Below are 24758 nucleotides of genomic sequence, written 5' to 3'. Positions count from 1 at the left end.
GCTATGAACGTGGGGGTACATGTATCTTTCTGAATTAGAGTTATCTCGGGATATATGCCTAGGAGTGGGATTGCTAGATCATAGGGTAAGTCTGTTTTTAGTTTTTTTAAGGAATCTCCATTCTGTTTTCCATAATGGCTGCACCAAACTACACTGCCACCAACAGCGTAGGAGGGTTCTTCAGGGCTGTTTCCTAATTTTCTTAAGAGTTTTCCAGCTACCACCATTCCACCCCAGAACTGAAAGTGCGACTCTCCGTCATAAAGGGGACAGCTTCTGACAGTCTCAGTTCCACATGGAAATGACAATCTCATTAATGATGCTAAGTTTATATTGTCAATATATTATCACCACTCTCACACCAACTGCTTATGTTAAAAAATAATTACTAATTAGTTTCAGCAAATGCATTATGAAGAGGTGGCTAATTTTAACTATTTTCCTCCTCCCTGTTTTAGAAAAAAAAATCGAGTGATTCAGAGAAAGCAATCTGTTACCTGGAGGCATTTAGAATTTTTTTTAATGATCTTTAATCAGAGCTTTTAAGACTACCATGAAAATGGTGGCTCAGGTAACACAAGAAGGGAGTTGCAGTCTCCACCTTTTATCTTTCTTCTTGAAATTCAATGATATAAAATAAATCTAATAAGCTGACTTTATCTTTGTTTCTAATTTAACTCTAGGATGTCTTACAAGATGTCTGGACACCCATCTCACTCTCTGAGAGCAAGTTTAAATCCTTCTAAATCTCTCCCTCTCTTCCTCCCGGGATGCTAGCTTTTCAGCCTCATACAGACATCTGGTCCCTGGACCTCTCCCCTTGCTCTCTGTAGAGACACCCTCTCCTAGACTTTGCAGCCTCCCTATTCAGCTTAGACCCCAAGATGGAAGCATCTCCCCCAGACCCTAGCCTCCCTTGTCCATCTTGTCTTCTGCCACTTTCCAGCAAAACACAAATCCAGAGTAGATCAACCATGCATTTCCTCTACTTTTAGCCAGGACTGCCGGATACTGCCCAGAAATCCTATCCATTCCCAAAGAGCGCTTCGTCCTCTTTATGGTGGGGTCCAGCTTTACCATTCACCATGCCTGCTGCCATCTGGCTCTGCCCCTTGAATTGCACGGACATGGCTCTTGCCAAGCCTGACAGCACCTTCTCTTTGCTGAGTCTGTACGAAATGGCCCCAAGTGAGGGTTTAGGGCTGGACCACTGGGGCTTTTATCTGACTCTGCTATTTATCCAGTGTCATTTTGGCAAGTTTCTTCACTCTCTGAAGTCTCCATTCTTCACCCATAAAACAGATATAAAAAGGGAAGAAGTACAAGAATGAAGTAAATAATATGAATATAGTTTTAAAATTCCAGTCTAACCATCTTTATCTTTTACTTGGAGCCATTTGTTTACTAAATACTAAATTCAATCGTTGATAGAATGAGTTTAAATTTTCCGTCTTAGTACTTGTTTTCTGTTTGCCCCAGCTGTTCCATGTTCTTTTTGTTTTTGACCTGTTCTTGCCCTCCTTTGGATTAATCAAAATTTTAAAATTATTCTATTTTTGCCTATCAGCATGATTAATATTAGTTTTTAAATTGAAGTATTATCAGTTACAATGTGTCTGATTAATATTATTCTTGTTTGGGTCAGGATACTATCACAAACTGTGGGGTTAAGGATTTGTTTCAGGGGAACTGATAAGGATGAAATTCTTGATCTGGGAAGCATGCTATCCTGCTTTTATTTATTGAGCTCCTACTTTATTTAATATTTTAAAATTGAAGTGTAGTCAGTTTGCAATGCTGTGTCAATTTCTGGCATACAGCATAATGTTTCAGTCATACATATACATACATATATTCATTTTCATATTCTTTTTCATTATAGGTTACTACAAGATATTGAATATAGTTCCCTGTGCTATACAATAGAAACTTGTTTTGTATCTATTTTGTATGTAGTAGTTAGTATCTCAAATCTCAAACTCCCAATTTAGCATCTACTTTATACCACATTCTGTTCAAGGCTCTGAGAATTGCACAGGGAATAAAAAAATATAAGTGTTCCGTTCTTACGCAGTTTGTCATCTAAAGGAAAGAGAGTATGAACTCTGAGTTTCGGCAGTCCTGGGTTCAGAAACTAGTGTTTTCACTAATTAATCTGTGTGACCTTGGACAATGTCCTTCATACAGTGTGTTCAAATGTACATGTTGGAATGATACTTCGTTTGGAGAACTGTTATGAAGACCAGAGATAATGGACAGAAAGCTCCAGCACAGTTGGGGCACACAGACTATAGTAAATGGTGCTATAATTAATTATTATTATTATAGTCACCAAACTCTAACCATCTGAATGTTTTGCCACCAACTAGTATTATTAAATATATGCCAAATGGAGACCGTTTGACTCACACACTCTCTCTCTTTGCCTACACAATAAAACTGTTATATATGTGTCTTAAATGTTTGTATTTGTCTGCATTCTGATTTTCAATTTTGTGGACATGATTTAACTCATCATCCGTGAGTTTGCAGTAATAATAAGATTTGAAATAATAATAACCATGTGCAACATATGGTGACATTTGCCATCTTCCTCTCTTCCTTGTGAAGACAGATGTTAAAGTTAGCGTCGTATTACTTCTGGCGCTGATTATTAACTACCAAGTTTCACATTCAGGCAAAAGGGCTACGGTAGGAAATCAGGATCCGGACTTTGCAACAGTCCTGTCTCCAACTAGGTCTACCTGGAGCTGCTAATTAAATTAGCATAGAATTGCTTTTCGAATTCTCTGGATCCTGACTACAATTTTTCATGTTAGAACCACTAGAAGTTTAAATTCTGTATTATCATCATCATGTCAAAGATACTACTAGTCCTTTTATATATTTATCAGTTTATCTGATGTCACCTAGACACCATGGACAGAATCCCTCATGCTGCTCAATTAATCTGTTTTTTAGATTCTACCTCCCAGGAAAGGGCAGTTTGACTAGAAAAATGTGACTGATTTTATTGCCAGGGGAAGTTATGAGCAGTGGTTCTGGAACTTGACTTTGCATAAGAATCACCTGGGAGGGGGAGCAGGAAGTGAAGGAATGTGTGTTGGGGGTGAGGGTGTGGGATTGTTGTAAATACTGATTCCTGGGTTCCACTCCCTGAGACTCCAGCGGGCAGGTTGGCCACCAATAATCTCTCCATCTAAAGCGGGACACACAGTAGGGATCTTTCATTTCCTGGACCAGTGCCCAGGAATCAAAGCTGCAGGTGGGATATCTGCTGAACTGTTATCCTTCAAAGCTCTTCTCAGAGTTTCTCCTGGGGTTATTCCACTCCAGCCAAGCTTACAACTTGACTGTGAACCCGCTTCATCTTTTTATAAATAGTTCTCTATGAAGAAATTAAATGAGCCAGATTTCTTGAACTGAAAATGAAGCTGCACAAACTGACGTTAACCATAATTTATAGGAAAAAATGTGAAATTAGAAATACCGAATCAACGATTGGCAAAATTCATGTTCACATCAATTCAATTACAGAAGGCTTTGTTGGAGACCTACGGAGGGCCAGCCGATCACTAGGCTTAGGGGCGCGAAGCCCATGAGATGTCAAAGTGCTTAGCATCCATCGGATGAGATGAACACATACACAAACACTAATAATATAATATTCTGTGTATGAAAGAGTAGAGAAAGATATGTAAACAATAATGAAGAAACATTCAATTTCATCTGGCTGCTCAAGGAAGGGGTGACATTTAAGTGGACTTTGAAAAATAGGTAAACATTCATTGAGCAGAGAGGGGAGAAGGGGGATCTCAGCAGAGGAAAAAGCAGGAGCTGGGATGTGGCTGGCCCCGGGATGGCTGGAGTAGCAGAAATGGAGCAACTAGGCTGAGCCGGGTAGAAAGGCCTTCCACGTTTGCTGAGGAGCTGGGGCATTTCTCTGTGGGGAACAGGGGACGCCAGAGACATTTAATAGAAGAAAGAAATGATCACACCTGTATTTCAGAAATACAGCTCTTGCTATAACATAAAATGGGCCATGATCTCTCTTGCCCTGCACCCCTTGACCCATTGCTGGCCTGCCTTTCTCCCACCACTGGCCCTGGTTGGTACCTGTTTTGTGCCATGTTCTAAAGCCTCTGGCAGAGTGCGCTGGGCCACTGAATGCCTCCTTAATCTCCAGGTCTCAGTTTTAGATATCAGTTCTTCCAGGAAATCTTTCCAGACGACCCCATCCCACCCCACCCCCACCAAATGGGTCAAGTGTACTTAACACGTGCTCCCCAAATGCCCTGTGATTACTGCTGTCAGGGCCCTTGTCAGACGGCATCAGAATGCCCCATCTTTCTCAACAGACCGAAAACTTCTTCAAGTCAGGGAATGTTATCCTGTTCATTTTTGCATAGACAGCATCTGCCACTTCCCTTGTCTGGCTCATCGTGGACGCTCCATGTCTTCTTTGAGTTGATTCATTTAAAAATGAGAAAACAATGAGTTCTTTTTGATGTGCATTCAACAAAGATGCCCAGTACGCAGTTAGAAGCTCAGACTTGAGTCGGACTCTAGCAGTCATCCTGTTCTGCTGCTCGCCTCTCCGCGATTTGGAGGCAAGTGTACTTCCTCTGAGCCTCTTGTTTTCTTCGTCTCGTATGGGGTTGATAATAGTACCCAATTCATGTGGTGGTAATGAGCAGTCAGTGGAATAGCTTGATGAGTGGATTCCTTTCAATGTCTGGCACTTACTAAATGCTCAGGAAATGCCTGCAGGACACGCTTGGAGAGATGCTTGATGGGCTGATGGAAAAAGAGGCTGGCCTTCAGAGCCGCTAAACACAGTAGCTAAGGATCAGGCCTGGAATGTTTCTTTTCTTTAATACATCTATTTTTTTCTCTCAAAAGTTATTCTTGCTCATTTTAAATGAGCATTTAATACCTAAATGATACAGACATATATAAAATATGAAAATAAAAATTCTATACCTCTTGACTCCATAATTCAATCCTACCAAGAGGTAAAAAATGTTTTTACAGTGTGTTTTACCCTTTTCCAGTATAGATACAGATGTGGACTAATGAAGAGATAGGCAAGTGATAAAAGTGATAAAGCAAATTTAGTAAAATGGTAGTAGTGGAGTCTAGGTGATGATATATAGTTGTTCTGTAAAGTTCTTTTAACTTTGTTATTCGGTTGAAATTTTTCATAATCAAATATGGAAAAAATAACATGGCATCACTCGGTAGAGGCTTCTATAATATATATTAAGTAGGAAAGACCAAGTTACAGAATATTATGAATGTTGTAACACTAGTTTGTTAAATAGATAGGTATTTCTATTCATAAATTATAATATAATATTATTAAAATAATAATGACATAAATGTAGACACAGATAAGGTTGTCGATATAGATGTATCTTTGTGTCTGTTTATTACTCATATCTATGTCCCTATGAATGTCTGTATCTGGGACACAAGAGACAGTTTTTATGTATGGACTTAGAAAAACTAAAAGTAAAAAGAGGAAAAAATACATATTTGTATCATACAAATGTTAACCAAGAGTTATAATTATATCAAACCAGCTAGACTTTGAGGAAAAAGGCATCACTAGAAAAAGGAAAGCATTTCATAAAGAGAAAATTGAATCATTCTAGACATATATGTTTCTAATAACATGGCCCCAAAATATCTAAGGAAAAATCAACAGAATTAAAAGGAGAAACAAAGTCACAATAAGAAACAGAGATTTTAACAAGCAGATAAAATGCCAACAAAACACAGTGTGTCTGTGCATGATGATGAACAAACATGACCCAGTGTCTGAAGAAAGTACCTAACAAAATAGACAGTATACTGGGCCATAAACTCTTGAAAATCTTCAACTGATTGAAATAATTCAGAGACTTCAAGTTCTTTGACTGCACTGAAATTATGATGGAAATATATAAAAGAAAGGAAATGAGATGAATGGAACTAGAAAATGGAAATTCGAAAATGTTTTGAACTGAAATGGTAAGAATATTGTACATCAAATCTTGTAGTATGCGGCTGAAGCTATTGTTAGATACATTTCTGCTTTTAAATGTGCATAGTAGAAAAAGAAAGGCTGAAAAGTCAAGGATCTAAATATCCAGCTCAGAAGTGAGATCTGTTAAAGCCAAATAAAGTCGAAGTAAGGAAATTAAAAAGATAAGAACAGAAATCAGCGAATTGGAAGGCAAATATACACTATATAACAGATTCCACAAAGCTAATATCTTAAAAATAAATTTTAAAAAGACCAAGGAAAATGTATAAATACCTAGCAAGACTGATCAAGAAGAATTAAGACAGGGCATAAGTTATGCTTATCAGGAAGTAAATAAGGCAGTTTTGTTGTGACTTGACAGTCATTAAAAAGATAATGAGGTTATATAACCATCTTTATGGCAACCATCTTGAACATTTATATGAAATAGATGAAAGCCTCAAAAAACACAATTTGCCCAAACTGATAGAAATAGAACGCTGAGTAGTCTACTATCTGTTTAAGAGCCTGAACCTTAGTAACCACGGTAATGGTAATGGTGATGTTATTTGGAGAGCTTCTTAGATCCCGGCTTCCGTTTTTCACATGGTGGGATTTGTGTTAGCCCAGCGCCTGGGTCCTCTTGTTTATTCCTCCCTAGAGGACACGGGATGAGCTGATAGAGGAGTTGAGGGCAGGAACTAGGCACGCTCTGTTCAGTTTTTCCTTCCCTTTTCCCAGATCTGACTTCCTGCTGGCAGGAAGCCTTGTGGTCTGGTCTCTTCTCTGCAGGAAATAACACACTTGCTGTCCCTGAGGAGACCGGAAATGGCCCAGCGATGTCTATAAGTGGGAGGGCAAACTGTCTTCTAGGAGAAAAATACTAGCAAGGCTGCAGATCTGAAGACATTTTCTCGGACTGACTACATCAATAATAACAGTGATACTTAGAACTTCATCGGCCTTACTCCTGTGTCTGTCTCGCAATTTTTTTCCAACCTGGGAAATGAAGAAAGCAACAATATTTACTGATCTTTTAAATTTTCAACAAGTGACTCAACTCCCTCATCTGCAAAATGAGATAATCACAGTTTTAAATGAGTTAATATGTATAAGCTGTTTAGAAACTTCCTGGCAAATAATAAGCACTTAATAAATGCTGGTTACTACCTTCTTTAGGAAAATTAAATCCTTACTTGGTGCCAGAACTGGGCTCAATGCTTCACACCGCATTGTGTCCTATTATGTTTAGAAGAAATCTATGAGGTAGGCTCTGTGATTAATCACTCTTACATGACAGACAAGGAAGCCAAGACTTGGGAGGGACAAGTAACTTTGTCCAAGGTCACACATCTTGTAAGGTCTGACTTCAAAGGGCACAACTCCCTCTTGCAGATACAAGCGATTGATGACAAGTGGGTAAAACAAGAGGGAGCTAAGGATTCACAAGAATCTGTCACTATTACTGGAGAAGAGGTTTAGTGTGCAGGACCTATTGATGGTCAACCAATAGCATGTTCCAAGAAGATGACAATGTTTGTTATGATGTTTACAAGGACTCAGTTTAACAGGGGTAATAGTCAAAACAAATTACGTATTCATGGAACTCCAAACATGTCCAAGAGGAACAATGTAGCTACCACACGATTAAAAGTGAAAAGAGTTGGACCGTTTCAGATATCACTATCTAACCTTTGGACCTCCATCTCCAGTTCTCTTTGGAGTTTTACCTCCGTCGTGAGAAAGTCGGAGGGAAACTGATCCCCGATCAGACTAAGTCAGATTAGTCCTCTCTTACAAATGGTTCCAAAACAACTTTCCCTTTTCTCTTCTCTCCCACTAAGCTGGGCTGGCTGATACCTTGTTTCTTTTCAGCATTAACAACCTTGCAGTCAAGCTTACCACACAAGCTTTTCCTAATCATTCCTGAAACGAAAGAAAGACCTTTTTGGAAAGACTATGTGATATCCGAAGCAGAACTTGGATCAGCGCTTGCTGGAAAAAACATGTTTTTTTTTTTTGTTTGTTTTTTTTTTGGACAAAAACATACAGGGCCCTTGAACAGATTTGGATCTCGCTGATATTCATGCAGGTGTTTGGAAATGTTTACAACCTGAATCTGGGCCAGGAATTAGAGAAAAAGTTATGCTTCTTACACTTTCGTAGCAGAGTGTATGTAATGGGGGATTTTCAAGACCACATTCATTTTGGAGCCCAAACTGTATAATACAGAAAAGGGGGCCATGTATTAAATGTCAAAGTGCTGTTCAAATAAAGTCAAGCTGTCCAAATATCTGGAGTTCAGAATTAACAAATATTCAGAACATGTGAACAAAATTGGAAATGCTTTAAAGTATTTTTTAATGTATTTCTGTGAAATCTTTTTAATTGAATCAATCTGACTTGTAACATGATGAAAGTTTAAGGTGTACAGTGTGTTACTTTGATACATTTAAATGTTGTAATATGATTGACAATGTAGTGATATTTATCACATTACATAATTATAGCGCAACGTTATTGTCTACATTCATTATGCGGTGCATTAGATCTCTAGGGCTTATTTACTGCTTGTTATAAATTTGTACCCTTAAATACCATTACCCTTACCTCTCCCACCCCATCCCCTGGTAACCACCATTTTTACTCTCTGCTTTTTACACATTTGACTTTTTTAGATTCTTCATGGAAGTGACATCACCCAGCACCTGCCTTTGTCTGACTTTAAGTCTTATTCTTAGTGACCGATGTGCAATGTCTTTGGGCAAGTTCAAATCTATTCTCAGAGACCTCAGTTTCCCTGTCTGCAATTCGACTCCAGAAAGCACATTGACAAGTCAAGAGGATTTTTATATAACGCCTGTATTTCACTTTGACTTTCTTGCATATGGCAGCTATAAAACCACAAGTATCCGAGCCAGACTTCCCTCATGTCTGAGCTCCCCGTCCAGGAGTAAGTAAAACACTTTCCGAAAGTACCATTAGCTTGGCTGAATTGCTACTTCCTTGTATTATATGGCACCCAGGTGGCTTTTAAGTGTTAGCACAGCTTCCTCAAAACTGCCTCCCTGGGTCCTAGCGATTAACTCAGGCGCTTGGAAAGTAAGATCTGCTCATTATTTTAACATTTTCTAGAGCTTCTTTACAGGGCATATTCAGCTGGGCCACCCCAGAGTTTTCCATTTTATAAGAAGGCCCCTTCCCAACAAGAAAGAATATTTATGAAGCTTGTTCTGACATCTCTGAAATTAAAGTAATAAAATAATTGTTTTAATTGCCAATCTGAAATTAATGTTCTCTTCTCAATAAGAGAGGATATTTTAATGAAGCTTGTTTGGACACTTCTAATATTAAAGCGCTTTCAATCCTGCCCTTCCGAAATTCAGGGAAAATTATTAAAAGTCTCTGCGGGTGGCTGTGTCTGACATCTCTGTGTGAGACCTTAGACGAGACCGCTCTCCTGGTCCTTCCCGTGGCTCTTTTTCTTTGTTTTCTTCCTCACGTGGAAATGGTACCCAGAGTTCGGAGCTCGTGCCTGAACTTTCGTTCTCCCCGAACTGTCTTTTAGCTTTAGGCATTCATACAGGGATTTTCACAGAGCAGGAGTCTATGAAAATCATAGCAATTTGCAGTCCTGAATTAGCCCCAAATTCTAAGCAAAAGGCTGCAAGTCCCACTGGCAAACACTGTCAGCCCAAGGGGCAAAGACAACTTCAGTGGGAGGTATAGAAAAAGAAGAAAAGAGAAGACAAATAAAAGGGGTAAATTTTAAAAGTGGCTGAAAGCATGAGAGGTCTATTCCCCAGTTTCCACAGAAACCATCAGTCACCTCGAATTCTTCTGCCTGTTTGAGAATCTCTCATCAGAGACATGAGTTAGACTCTCAATCAAAAACCGGAGAAGCGTTCACTGGCAAACTGAGAAAAACGTTATTTTGTGCAAGCTTATAAGAGCAAATACACAGAAATTCTACAGACGTTTTCCGACTACATTTCTATAAAATATATTCCGTGTTGCTGATCAACACAACTTGTAAATCAAGTTTATTTTCAGAACGGTAACTTGAACAAAACTGTTCAATGTGTCTGTGTTTGGGTAGGTTGGCGGGGCCCATGACTATACGTGATAAGCAAAAGTAATAATTGGCAGGACGTAAAAAAACATGTCTACCTTTCCATGTCTTATTTGTAACTATTAAATCCCAGGCTCGAGAGAGAGAGAAAACAATTTGTTAAATTACAGGTTCAGTAACAAAATCTATGGTACCTGAACGTCCTTGCGTAAATAAAACCTGTGTGTCAAGGAGTTTTAACGGATGATGCAACCTCTTAAATTTTACTCTTGAGGCTTCACGATGTCTCCAGGACCACGGCTGAAATTACAGCTTTGACATGTTCAGAAATGGACACTTGAATCCTTAGGTCAATTGTATGTGAAGATAGTCTTTAAGCACTTGCTAAATTTATAGTTGTGTTAAACGGTATTGAATCTCAGAGTGTTTGGGTCTCAAAACAGAGGAAAAAAAGTACTGCTAATTTTAAAAAGAACATTCCTTTTTTATTAAAACATACACATGCATTATAGAAAATTTAGGAGATGCATATAAGCCAACCTACATAATTCTAGCATTTAGAAATCAAGACCATTGTTCATCTCATGATATTTTTCTTTTCTCCATCATTTACGATGCCCACGTGGTATATCATCGCATGCATATACCATCGTTGATTTAACCAATTTCTCACCGTTAGAAATTTGGGATTGTTTTCCATTTTTTGGTTAAAATTCAGAAGGTGGCAATGAATACCTCTGAAATACAAAGCTTTGCACAGATCCATTGGATCTTCTGCATTTAACTTCTGACAGAACTTACTCAGAGAGAAAATGTCAAAGATGGAAGTAGCAAAAAAGTCCTGCTTTCTGAGAGGTCTGCTCTGGTTTCTCCAGGCCCTTGGGGCTGGAGTTAGACCCTTGCTGTCCCTGTGGGTTTGGGAGGCAGCCTCTTCATTGAAAGATCATTTGCTCTGCACAGCTTCGTGGTTAGAGATCAGTGAGTCTCCTGGGGAGGTTCTAGGACGACCACATCTTCTAGTTCCCAGAGGAGGAACCGCTCTGGGGATGGTAGTTGTCACTAAACGGGAAGGGCTGCAAACTGGGAGCTGTAGGAGTAAAGGGGGAGGGCTGGATGGGGACGGGGCAGAAAGAGTACTTTCAGTATCATTCTACCGACATAGCCTATTGACTTGAGAAAAGCCGTCACACTCCTGCCAGGGCTCCCCCTGGGGTGTGCGTGCCCTCAGGTGGGTGCAGGAGTTTGTCTCCTTGATTTTGCCCCAGGGACAGGGCTCCCCACTCTGTGTGCTCCTATTGCAAAGTCTTCAGTGAGTTCTTAGGCCCACGCAGCATAATTCTTTAGCCTGGGATGTCAGTGATGTGACCTCTCCTGTCCCCTCTCTGGTCCAGCCTCACCCGACCACTCACCAAAGCCAAGGCACCTCTGTACCCTTCGCTCCCTCAGCATGATCGTCCATCTTCACTTCCAAAGTCTCCATCTTTCTATATAACACAGGATAACCATCAATTCCTCCATGGAAACTTCTCCAAGGTCCCAGGCAGAGTTCATTTCTCCTCACTCCTATTCCAAGAGCAATGGCGACACTGGGTTGGTTGTCTACCAGCTGCCTCCCCAGGCAGGCTGTGACCCTCTTGGTCACAAGGAGTGTGGCTCTGCCTGTCTGTCTCCTTGGTGCTGAGAACAGTCTAATAAGAGAAAAAGCACAGCTTTTCAGTTTTTCTTTGTTTTCTAATGAATGAGTTTAAATGTTTGTAACCACTAACTCAGGATTATGAACATGAGTATTTTTAAACAGCATTAATTGCTTTTAATAAAGGGAAAAAACTTAAAATAAGGATAATGGATATACCCTTTAAAAATAAATAGCTTAGATTTTAGGTCTTTAAGCTGTGACTCAACACCTTTAATCTCTTAAAGGAGCTGCCTTCATAGACTGTGTAGCACTAAATTGCTACTGTTGTTTCAACTTAACATCTATTAGTGATCACAAAATGGTCTATAAAGTTAAAAATTAGATAGCATTCATTTATAGAAATTTCTTCAAAATCTAAGCATCAGTGGAAAATAGAGAAAACAATGTGAACATAAAACAGATCCTTCCATCTTTCCCCATAAATCATCTTATATTTATTCTCAAGTCCATTCAGGGCCATGAAGCTAAATATTTTCAGCTTAAATTTAATATAAAACTATATTCAGTATCTTGTAGTAACCTATGATGAAAAAGAATATGAAAACGGATATATGTACGTACATGTGACTGAAACATTATGCTGTACACCAGAAATTGACACACTGTAAACTGACTATACTTCAGTTTTTTAAAAAGTACAGAATAATAATACTAAATAAGAGCAATATTTTTTAAAATCTCATAAAAATCACTGGCGTTTGCATTCTATTTCATGGAAAGGTAATTTTCTTCTTCATTCTCTAGCCCAGGTGAGATGAGATTGAGTCTCAACAAAGCATTTTGTTCAGTGTTCCTTGTTTATTAATAGGGGACCAAGAAGGACTTTTAAATGAAATGTAATTCAACTGAATTAGTTTGAAAATAAATAGAACACATGTGGTTAACTTTGCTTTTGAAATTAACCTATCGGGTGCAGATCTCTGTAATTAAAGAATCCTAATTCACAATTCTCTGAATCACTGCATTTGGCAGGCAAATGCTAGTAATTTTCATTTCACAACACAGTGCCTCAGACAGTAATAAGCCAGAACGAAACACATGCAGGTTTAATCAGGTAACAAAGCATGTCAAATACTTACCCTGGAACAAGGAAGTCTGGCACATGAAGTGTGAGCCTCCGAGAAGTCCCTTAGGGGATGTTATGTTCTCTGATCTGTACCTTTTCACAGCTTCTGCTGACACCTTTAAGAAGAAAAAAGAAGTCTCATCCAGAACAGGCGTCGGTATTCAAAACAAATCACTCTTAATGGGACTTCTGGGAGCCAAAGATACAAACACAGGCGTGCACACACACATACACACACACAGGTGCGTGTACACAGGTGCATACATGCACATATGCACATGCATGCACGAGTATATACTGATACAAATATATAGAAACAGATATATTAAATAAAGGGGACTTAAAGAATGGTCTTTGTTTATTGTCAAGTAATTTTGGTCCAAATGCCATAACAAGAAAAATAATGTATTTAACTCTTGGGAAAATGTGTACCAGTTTGACTTTGGTCCATAGGTAGCTGTTTCCGGGACCAGAAATAAGCCAGCAAGGTACTGCTCTTAGATGGAGAACCAAGGGGCGGGAGGGCTTTTCAAGGCTCTCACATGGTAGTTCCAGGGGTCTTGAGTAAGGGACTTAGTGTCTAAAATCCAAGACCTGTGGCGCAGCCAAGGAACTATTGAGGAGAAAGCTTTGCAAAATACATCTTGCATAGCCCACGTTTCAAAGCCAAGTCCACCCACCAGTAGACAGGGTTGCCCACAGTAGTGCCTCCCTTTGCCTGGACAGCCAGGTTGGCCAGGCTGGTATCCGCTTTTGGCTTTGCCTCTCCTCATGGGGTGAAGACCCTAAGGCCAAGGGGAAGTGGCCACCTGAAGCCCTCTCACCAAGGTCCAGGTATGTGGTCCAGAGAACATGCCCCTCTGCCCTGAACAGCCCCAAGCTCATTTCCAAGGTCCTTGCTGGCTTTTTCTGAAGTCCATCCTCCTGAGGGCAGATCTAATTGTTGGGGTACACATTCTAGGCCCAAGGGGGTGACCAGGGCTGACTGTGGGAGTGATTATGGCTCAGACTCGTGGGCTGGGGTACCCAAAGGTATGTGTTCCATGCTTTTGAGAGTTGTTTCCTAAGCAGCAAACAACTGGGAGTGAATCCCAGCTGGAGGTGACTGGATCTATTTATCCCATTTTCCTAGCACCACATTGTTAGGAAAGGGCCAGGCCACATTCTGCAGAGAAAACGTATCTTGGTTAATTTGAGGGCTCAGGAGCTCAAAAGAATGATTTGCTTAATTTCTTTTCGTTTCCTTTCTAGTCATCATGACCAAGAACTTCTCCTTAGTGGCTTTCCATGGTTATTTGACATCCAGTGACAAACTTATGTTCAACTATAATCATGGAATGAAATGAAATCTAAAAATGCCTAGTAAAGAAACACAGGGGAGATTTTCTCCTCTTGGCCATTGTGTATATAATCAAGCCAGTCAAAATATACAATAAAATTTTAACTTAATTAAAAAGTTTGAATCCATTACTTGCATACGTTCTTAGTTAGGATGACTTACACATTTTGTTTCAGACACCTGAGGGGTGCTTTTCAGATCCTTATATTGCCATATTCTTCATTGAATGACCACATCCAATTCTGCACCTGTACCCTCTAGCATTGCTTTTTGACCTTCCTCAAATCCATTTTCTAAAACATGAAGACATTTTAACAGATCTGAAAAAAAGAAAGTAGGCAAGCAATGGAGTAAAGCTTTTTAATTAGTATTTTTGAAAAGGAGGGACAGCCTATCTACATATTTGTCTGTTGCAATGACGGGCAATACATTTCCGTTTAGTAACAAACAAATCACAATTATAATATAAGTAATAATTTATCTTAAACAATTTAATGTTAAAGGTATTACTCCAATGAAGTAAAATATTTCAGGCATGATTTAAAATTTGAATTTACCAAACAAAAATATTATGCCTTGCAATTGGGATCTCTTTCTCTATTTAAAATTTCAAGCACAAGTAAAAGTGCTTCATAGTCACAATGAATGACAGAATTGAAGTGACTGAAGTTCTGTTTCAGTTCAGACCATCACTGTCTGTGATGGACTGAATTGTGTTCCCACCTGCAAATTCATCGAACCCTAATCCTCAGTGTGACTTTTTTTGGAGATAGGGCCTTTAAGGAGGTAATTAAGGTCACATGAGGTCATAACGATGAGGCCCTGATCTAACAGGACTGCTGTCCTTATAAGAAAAAGAAGAGACACTGGAAATCTCACTTTCTCTCCTTTTGTGCACAAAGGGAAGGTCACGTGTGGACACAGGGGGAGGCGGCCGTCTACAAGCCGAGGAGAGGGGCCTCACTAGAAAACAAGACTGCTGACACTTTGTTCTCATACTTCCAGCCTCCAGAACTGTGAGAAAATTAATTTCTGTATTTTGAGCCACTTAGTCTGTGCCATTTTGTTACGGCACCCGGGGCTGACTAATACACTATCATTGTTTAATTGCTGTTGATTTTGAATCTACTGTTTAATCACAGGAACGTGTAGTGCCATAGGAAATGAACACACATGCTGTCACTGAAGCAAGCTCGATCAGTTCCAAGCCCCCATACACGAACTCTTGAAAGAAACAGGTGCAGTTCCGTCGATGTGGTTGGGGGCTGCCTGGGAAGTGGGGTTCTTTGTGTTCACGTCCATGAAAAACACCATGTTTGTTAAAGAACACCTAATCAAGGCGTGCTGATTTGAAGGTTACAGAGATATCTCTACATGCAAAATCAACAATAACTTCAGCAATTGTTCTAAACTTGAGTGTAGATGGACCAAGCTCTTTTTCAGGAAGGTGTGTTTTATCACTGCCATTGTTTAGAATTGCCAGCACATGAAGATAATAAACAGCAGACATTAAGTTGACTTTATCATTGTTTTAAAATTCTTTGCAAGCCACATACCCCCTTCTTACCTGCACTCAGTAGGGACCACTCCTACTGCCCTGCCTTTGATATTCCACTGCCTCTCCTTTATCCCGGCTCTTCTGAGAAGCAGCCCCTTTGCCTCACTGGACAGTAGCCACAGAAATCACAGTGGGTTCCATCATCACATGATAATTCGGGTATCATGATGGCTGAAGGAGTCTCACTGACCATCTGCCACTGTCGTATCAGGGTTGAAGTGTGATCAGAACCTCCTGACACACTTAAGAAGTAGCTCCTTCAGGTCACAGGGGCCCTGGTTCACATGGGAGGAGAAAGCAAGAGTGGAAGGGTCTGTTTTCTTAGACTTCTTCTTTGCCAGAAAATGATAAATGAGTCTTTTTGGAGCCTGTCTTCAGGTGAATCCCTGAGTCGTGCTATTACAGCAGGCAGTGCTGGTAGTTAGAAGACCTGAGCTCTGCTGTTGGCTCTGATACTGATGTTCCATGTGGTTTAGTGCCTCGCTGAGTTTTGGCATCTCCAAGGTTACTTACAGCTAGAATGGAACGTTTATACTGTGATTAGTCACCGATGAGTTATGGAGCGGGAAGGAGCTTGGGTTGGTTTTAGGAGCCATGAGGGGAAGTCTGGTTGCTAAAATGAAGGGCGGATAAGAAGTTCTAGCTCTTCTTTCTAAAGGAGCTTCAAGTAGCTCTGTTGCTGTAAGCCCTGCCATTCATCTCTGCTTCAACAATCACATTTACTGAACGCTCCCCTGGTCTACCATATCGTGTCCTGCTTGGGTGCCGGCTCTCTCCTTAGTATAACACAGAATGCTACTTCTGCATCATTTGGAGCAGAAAAGGTAAGGATTGTGACAAGGGGAAGCAGAAAAGCCATCTAAAAACACCATTAAAATGATGTTTAAAAAGATCTGTCAATTTCAGCATCGATTTCAAAATACGTATTTCAAATCAATGATGGGATTAGAAAAAAATATCAAGTTGACTTCTAAGGGGAAACAATGCCTGGCACAGAGTGAGAGCTTAATAATGACCATTGAACAAAAGGTTCTCAGCTCTGTGGGAGAAAGCAATGGCTCACTTTATTTTTAATCCAGTTCTTTAGAAGTAAAGAATACATGACTATGTCCACACTTCACTGTCATACTGGCAAACTCTACGGCTGAAAATAAACAAAAGGAAGAGGATGGGTGGTGGTGTCCTTGAGTTGCAAGGACAAAATTAGCATCAAGAAGAAAAATCCAGGAGTCCAGATCTGTGGCCTGAACTAGACTGCTGAGATGTCTAATGGGACAAGCAATCCCTCGGGAAAGAGCAGGGCACAAATCAGAGTGCAGCCTGCTCTCTGGATGGCTAGGCATGGTCACATCTGGCCAAGGGAAAGAAACCTTCAGTCAGGGCCAGCAGAAATGTTTGGCCAGCTAAAGGACCTACGGACCATTTGGGTTTATTCCCACCTCATCTTGGGCTATCCTTGCAAAGTAAATAAATAAATACGGCTTCCTAGAATCATGAGGCCTAGAGATGGATGGTGTGACCCTGCGTTCTCACCACTGATCTAACCAGATCAACACGAAATGTCTGGGTCAGGAAAGTCACACGTAGAGCCAAAACATCTGGATCTCCAAGAGGTGACTGCGTGCTCCTGAGTACACTTGCCCTGTTTGGGAAAAAAATCCACTGGGGAGGGGGAGGGGCCCACAGGAGTTGAAAATACAATCCCTGCTCCAAAGAGTTTCTACTCTAAGGAAAAGAGCCACTCATCTTCCTGGAAGGAAACTTGGAGGTAATGTGGTCAAATACCCATTAAAAAAAAAAAGAAATGGTAATTATGTGATAGGATGGAGGTGTCTGCTAACGCCATGGTGATAATCATATCGCAGTGTAACACGTTCAGCTTACCCAGTGTTGTGTGTTAATTGACTCTCCATAAAGCTAGGCAGAAAAACTAAAAAATAAAGATAAGGAAATTGAGATTCAGAGAAGCCAATAATTTTTTCAAGGACACACAGCTGGGGTTAGGAGCAGTGTTTTAGCTTTTCATCTAGTCATCTTTTTAAGACAGTGCACTGGCCCTTCTTCTATGAAGGAGAGAGAGAGAGGGGGAAAGAGAGAGATTCTTTGATGATGTGATGAACCCGGGACCAGAAAGGAAAGCTTTCCACCTACAGGTCTGGGACTACTTATGAGTAAATGCTGTGCTTTGCTTCCCACCGTAACCAGCCTCTCATGGAGCCAATCTTGATGGTTGAAGACGGTTTCATTTTCAACCTCAGGCTGACAGAAATGGTCATGATTCACCCAAATTCCTTGTGAACAGAAGCAACTTGGCTTCTCACACCTCCAGTGACGGCTGGACGGTGGTGGTGGACAGTGTCTGGTCTCAGTCCCACATTCTTCTGGCCCATTTGCTGCCCTTGAAAGCATATTTGGGGTTGGCCATCAGTGTTGTGAACGGCATCCATGTTTCACCCGCTGACATGGGGCAGCCACGGCCGGTGAGTGGAGCCAGATTCCACCTGGGTGTGGACCGGAGTCAAAACCCAGCTTGGCTGTGGAGTGGTTTGAGATGGGTCATCTTTCAATGCACTAATAAAATTAAAAACTCTACTCATGGCTGAGTTCTGGGCTCCTGTTTAGAATTCTGCTCGGTTGTGTGTTAGGGTTAAGCAAATAGATTCAACCTGAATAGACAAAGATGCGTAGAAACAAGCAGGAAGCTAGTGTGCTTTTGTCGTGGTGGTGGTTGTTTTGCTTTCTAAGGGGATTTGTAAGAAATCTGCTAGTCTTATAAAAAGTCTGGTGGAGAATCCTTATGTGTCAATGACATTGCTAGCTTTTCTGCAACAAGCAACTCGGATTATATGATTTCAAGCTTAGGAATCATTTGATTTCAAGTAATAGAGATGCACTCCCTCTAGCATATGCTAAAAAGTGAAATTTGTTGGAAGGAGGTGAGATTATCGCTTGGAGACCAAGGTCAGGGAGACGAGCCAGGGTGCATGGAGTCCTGGAATGTGGGACTGGAGCTGAGTCCGGACCCAGCGTCTTCTCTGGGACCAGTAGGGGCTCATCTCTGCTCCTCTGCTTTTCTGCATTAGTTCTGTCCCTTTGCAGATGGCTTTTCCTGCTTCTCTGGACCAGTTCTTCATCACTCCTCATCTCAGGGCTCCCAACCAACTGAGCCAGGTTCTATGTCCCCCCTCCAGATTTCTGAGACACAGAGAGACACTAAGAGGTTCAGTTTACTGGACACTGGCGCACCTCGTCCACCCTTGGTTCCAGGAACTCTGGCCAGGGGCTCAGAGGCACGTCAGATGAGCTAGCTGCTGGGGCCCAGCGCTCTGGGTGGGAGAGGTAGTTCTCCGAGGAGTGTGTTTTGGGCTGGGCTGCCACCCTGAAAGCGGCCCCCAACCGTTGTCATCCTTGGAAGGAGCTCAGATGGACTCGCCCACATGGTAGAACTTACTCTCTCAACATCTTCTTAAATTTAGTGGGGTGAGCAAAACTGTCTCACAGACAGGAAAATGAAGGCAGAGGGAGCTGTCAGTTGCCTAAGTCAATTTGAAACCTGAGCTGCTGGCTCCTGACTCAGGCTTGGCGATGCTGAATATTTATCTCTTGCACTGTGAGGGCTGGCTGGGGCTGTGCTGTGTCTTTCAGAGAGGAGTAGTGAAGTTTGTCCAGATAATCTGCACTGAAATTGGGCAGAGAATCCCGTAGATCCCTGGTTGAGGTCACATCAATCAATCAATAGGTACATAGATAGATACATAGATACATACATACATAAAAAATCATCTCTTCCGCAAAGTGCAGTCTGGCTCACCAGGTCCCTTGAGAAAGTGTTCGCCCCAGATCCCATGATGGTGGCTCAGCTCAGTCTGGTCGAGCCTGGTATTTTGTCATCAATCAAAAAGACCTATTAAAATTCATGTTGAAACAGTCTTCCATCATTCTGAAAGTATGCACTTTGCTCATCTGAAAAATAGAACCAACTTGCCAGTTTCTGAGCTGAAATTTGTGTGTACTGCCTAGAACAACATTGACTCAGGATTTCTCTTGACATCAAGCCTCGGTGACGTTTCCCCCTCAGCTTTCCTCTTCTGTAGCCTTCTTACAGGCTTCTGCGTGCAGGTGCACACGCACAGCAACCCCCCCCACACACACACACACACGTGTGTACATGCACACATGCAGATGTTCACATTCCTTTTCTCTCCTGTGGGTCACAAGTTACAAAGAATTCATGAATGTAGAATATTGTTAACCTCTTCAAATCGAAGGTTCACAAGTCAAGGTGCAGCTGATGCCGCCCTTCCCGGACCAGGCATCTCCATCCTCCTCCACAGAACCGCAGGACCACTGGCAGGTTTCTGCATCACAGTTTGTGGCAGAAAATGTCCGGCAGCACATTCAAGTTAGATTTCAGCCAGAAAAGGTACAATGCACTTTTCAAAGAAAAGAAACATTCAGTTCTAACGGAATGAGTGTCACCGTTCCCTAGTTAAGAGACCGTTTATAAAAGACCCTTGGGTGGGCGGCAGGGAATTCTGAGGCCGGAACCCAGGTCCTGCTCTTCATTATTTTCTGATTCAAAACACCTGTGGAGTGATTCATCTTTATGAGAATTATTGCCTCCCAAGCACATGTAACAAAAATAAAGGCACAGAAAAAAATCCTCAGGACCTCCAGATGCAGAGACATTACCTTCGTCAGGACCTTCTTGAACAGAAGATCTATTCACAACTGTTATTTCTCCTTTCGCTCCAGCCCCTCACTGAACCCCACACTCAACCGCATTTGCACTCTACCCTGTGCCACTGAGAGGGCAGACGCATTTCTTTCTGGTGTGCCTACCTGGCAGACAAATAATAAGTGGAACAGCAACAGCTGTAATTAAGATTTCTGAACCCTTTCCCCAGGGCAGTCACGGCGCTGGGGCCACGACTGAGATGATCATTTCTATCCTCACTCAGCCCTGGGGCACAGGCTTAATTCCCAGGCGAGACATGAGATCTGCCTGACTCCAAGCCCCACGCTTCAACCATTAAACTGAATTTTCATTCACAGCAATATTTTTAATAGTCTTTTAAAGTAATTCTTGAGTGCTCTATTCCAAGGATGTTAATGGGAACTTTGTAAGGAGGGTTCCCTATCTTCAGTTCCAGCTTTGAACTCCATCCCGGCCCCAGACCCAAAGAGCACCTGACGTCCCCTGCCCCCACAGCCCCAGGATGAAATGTCTGGAATAACCATGAGAGAGAACGCCAGCCTCAGATGTTTAGATAACCATCAGGCCTGGGATTGGCACAACTTCCCCCTCCTGGTGGATTAATTTTTTGTTTTTATTTTTCCATCCCCAGCAAAGACAGGTGTGCCTTCCTAAAGAGAGAAAGTGAATCCCAGACAATGTGAGTTAAAAAGAGAATGACTTTTGAGTGAATATTAATATTCTTTAGATTCACGGGAGAAAAATAGGAGATCAGTCCCTTAGAATCACGGAGTCTTTAGGTGGAAAATGATTTTAAACCTCATTTTGCCCAACTGCTTTTATTTTGTAGGCAGGGGAACCTCAGAGAGAAGTAAAATATCTTAACTTGCCAACTCTGCTCTACTCCATGAGGCTGGATAATCAAAACACGTTAGGAAACACAGCACAGCTTGATAATCAGCCTTTCAAGAAAAACTGTAGCTCTTCATAAAATTATAGTAAAGTGCAAAATTTTGTTATTTAATACTCAAAATATTAGTAACACCCCTGTATAATGCCAAAGCCTAATAATTATGCAATGAAATTTATCAAATGATAATCAAGAGACTGTGCAATAAAAAGGCAGTCTACAGGGGCATGCTTTATTTGACTTTGGTTCCACAGATATTTATTGAATACCTTCTCTGTGTCAGGCACTGTTAGAGCTCTGACTTCAGAAATGAAGGCATAGTTGTCTCCTGTGAAGAATCTATAACCTAGTAACCAGCTTTAAAACGTTAACAGTGGTGGAGGGAGCCATTTAAAAAATTTTAGTCATTTTGCTAGTTTCTAGAAGTTCTAAACCACCTCATTTACATGGAAGGTCTCACACAGACACACAAACACACACAAGTACACACACAGAGGCTTTCCAAGGCACATCAATGACTACCAAAACTGGAAAGGGGCTGACATTTCACCCTTCTTGCAAGCTAGGAAGTTAGCCTCTGGCAGCCTCATGGATGCTAGCAGAAGACATGAGACGCCTAAATCAGAGACAGAGGACTTCGTTACTCACACAGTAGCAATAGTAAGGGTATCAGTATTTCCTTGTGCTATTCCCCCAAGACTCAGAGCCCCCATAGAGACACAAAGAAGGACAGGACAGCACCCGCACACACAGAGATCTACATTATAGGGGTGGAGCCCTGAGCATAAGGAACCCAGATGTTTTATAATAGGCAGTAAGCATGCCTTCCTTTTGCTCCAAAGGAGATACTGTCTTTTGTTAGCATGCACAAGGTCTTGGATTCAGTCCCCAATACCTCTGTTAAAACAAACAAACAAGCAAACAAACCTAATTACCCCCCTCCCCAAAATAAAGAAAAGAAAGAATTTGCTTTAAAAAAAACAAACAAAAAATTAGAATCCATGTATAACCATCTCATCATATAAAAGTTGATGCTAACTGATCACTGGTGTGCTGTACGGACTTTTTAAAAGTATCTTAAAGGAAAGGAAGATCATCAAATTTCAAGAAGCCAGAAAAATTACTTTGCTTAAGAACCCAGCCTCAGCCACCATTGCACTACTGGTCGTGGCTTTCTTCTCTGGAGTCAGTTTTAAAAAACAAAATGGTTGACTATTTTCCTAAGATGATCTAATTGTGGACGCGCTGGCTGACTGTCCTTGACCTTTTATAATGTAAACGTTAGAGGAGGACGCCATCCTTGTGGTTTCAAGAGACGCTTCCTGCCTAGACTCCTTCCCATCGTCCTCGGTCTGGGTTATTGACATTCCTGTAACTGACCTACACGTGTGGTGGCCTCCAAAAACACTCAAAGTCATCCTTTTGCTCAGCTGACAGATCTATTGGCCATAACTTACACGGAGTAATTGCTCCCTAGGGCATGGGACGTGGGGCAACAGTTCCTCCATAGCAAAAATTGCTACTAAATATCTTCAGTAGCAGAGACTGATGTTGGCCCTCTCGTTAAGCACACAGCTGTGCTTCATAAGGAGCGACATTGTCTCATGGCCCATACAGAGGCCGATCGGCTTATTTTGTCAGTATTGGGACTGCGCTAGGTTATTATATAGCTATGATGCTCAGACCACCAAGATTTTGCCCCATTTTTCAGAGACATAATGAAGAGCTTCTTTAAATTATTGCTGGTTTGAAATCTTTTTAATTACAGAGGTTCAGAAAAGCACCTTTGAAAAACGTTGACTGACAATTTAAAAATCTGTAAGATGGAGCGACTGATGTGGGGGTAGGGGCTTGGCTTCTGTAGTTCAGAAAAAACATGTTAAATGTCTACTACGTGTTGGAACTTTGATATAAACCCTTTCAATTCCTTATATTAATCCTTTAAGGCAGGAATTTTAATATGCATTTTATAGGCCAGGAAACTGAGACTTGGACGGGTTAAATGTCATGCCCGAGGCCAAAGAGCTAGCAAGACTCTGACCACTTTTCTTTGCCACAACTGCTTCTCTTTCCATGGATGAAGGGCAGTATCCACAAAGCTGCACCATATCCCATCTTCTCCGGAGCCCTGGAAACTTGAGTTCAGCTCAAAGTGTCTGTGTGTGAATATATACATACATATGTGGCTCCTTATAATTTTCAGCAATTATTGTATATGTGTATAATTTTAAACATCTTTTGAAGTACTTCACATATATTGTTTAATTTAATCTTCATAACAAAACTGTTAGGCAAGTATTATTATCCCATTTTAAGTTAAAAACGAAGACTTGGGTGATATCTTGAAGCGGTTTCTAGAATGATCATGCTCTTATCTTGCCGGCATTGTCAATTTTCTTTTCCTATTAGATCCTTTCCATCAGCAAATAAGTATGCTGCGGTGCCCGTCACTACCCCGCCGGCCACTGCCCCAAATCTCTCCTCCCTTCTCAACACAAGCTTTTGACTGTACTGGCTGGTCTAACATCTCAGCTTCTCTTGAACCCATTTCCAACAGGCTTTTGGCCCCTTCCCCCACCAAATCCTCAACAAGGTCACCAGTGACCCTCACGTTGCCTGACCCAGTGGTCAGCTCTTGGTGTTCATACTACCTGGCCTCCTAGTGGCACTTAACTTCATGTATCTCTCTTTTTAAAAATTTTTTTTTAAAAATGGAGGCACTGGGGATTGAACCCAGGACCTCATGCATGTTAAGCATGCACTCTACCACTGAGATATACTCCCCAATTTGTAAATTTGGGGGGGGGGTAAGTAATTAGGTTTTTAATTTTTTACTTATTTATTAATTTTTAATTTTTTTTAAATGTAGGTACTGGGGATTGAACCCAGGACCTTGTGCATGCCAAGCATGCACTCTACCACTGAGTTATATCCTCCCCTCCCCACTAGAAAGATGCTCATGCACACCTTGTAGAATAAGTACGTTTGAAGACTATTTATGAGAAAGTCTCAAGCACATGCAGTGGAATGTTTAGTCTATAGCGTGAGCACACAAAACGTATTTCTCAGCATATAGTTCATCCCTGGAAGAAATGCAATTCCACCAAGTGGCAGCGCCAGCAGCTTAAAAAAGAGACAATTGAAACTGGTAGGAACAGAAGGTAATCACCAGACTGGGATCTGGACACCACCTGATGGAGACCAATTAAATTTTGTAGAGGTGGCAAGTGACAGAAGGAAATAAAGTTAACTGGAAAATAACCCATGATGCTTGCTTTCAATTTTTCTCCTGTTCTATTTCTCTCCTTTTTATTTTTCCCTCGTCCCATTAAAATGTCCCCTCTCATTTCTCAGATGAGTAATTAAACCCTGACCTCAGGAATAAGTCTCAAAGGCAGTTATCAATAAAAA

The 24758-nt window shown here is 41.2% G+C and overlaps 1 non-coding gene across 1 annotated transcript; it reads right to left on the bottom strand.

Annotated features, from left to right (window-relative positions):
* Positions 1 to 24059: 24059 nt before the first annotated feature.
* TRNAV-AAC (transfer RNA valine (anticodon AAC)) lies at positions 24060 to 24131 on the bottom strand. The gene has a single exon. It is a non-coding gene; the product is annotated as a tRNA-Val (tRNA).
* Positions 24132 to 24758: the final 627 nt, after the last annotated feature.

This window comes from Camelus bactrianus, chromosome 14 (assembly GCF_048773025.1).
Source record: "Camelus bactrianus isolate YW-2024 breed Bactrian camel chromosome 14, ASM4877302v1, whole genome shotgun sequence".
In the NCBI taxonomy this organism is placed as follows: Eukaryota; Metazoa; Chordata; class Mammalia; order Artiodactyla; family Camelidae; genus Camelus; species Camelus bactrianus.
Note: the sequence above shows the minus strand (reverse complement) of the source record. Positions and strands in the feature narration are given on the sequence as shown.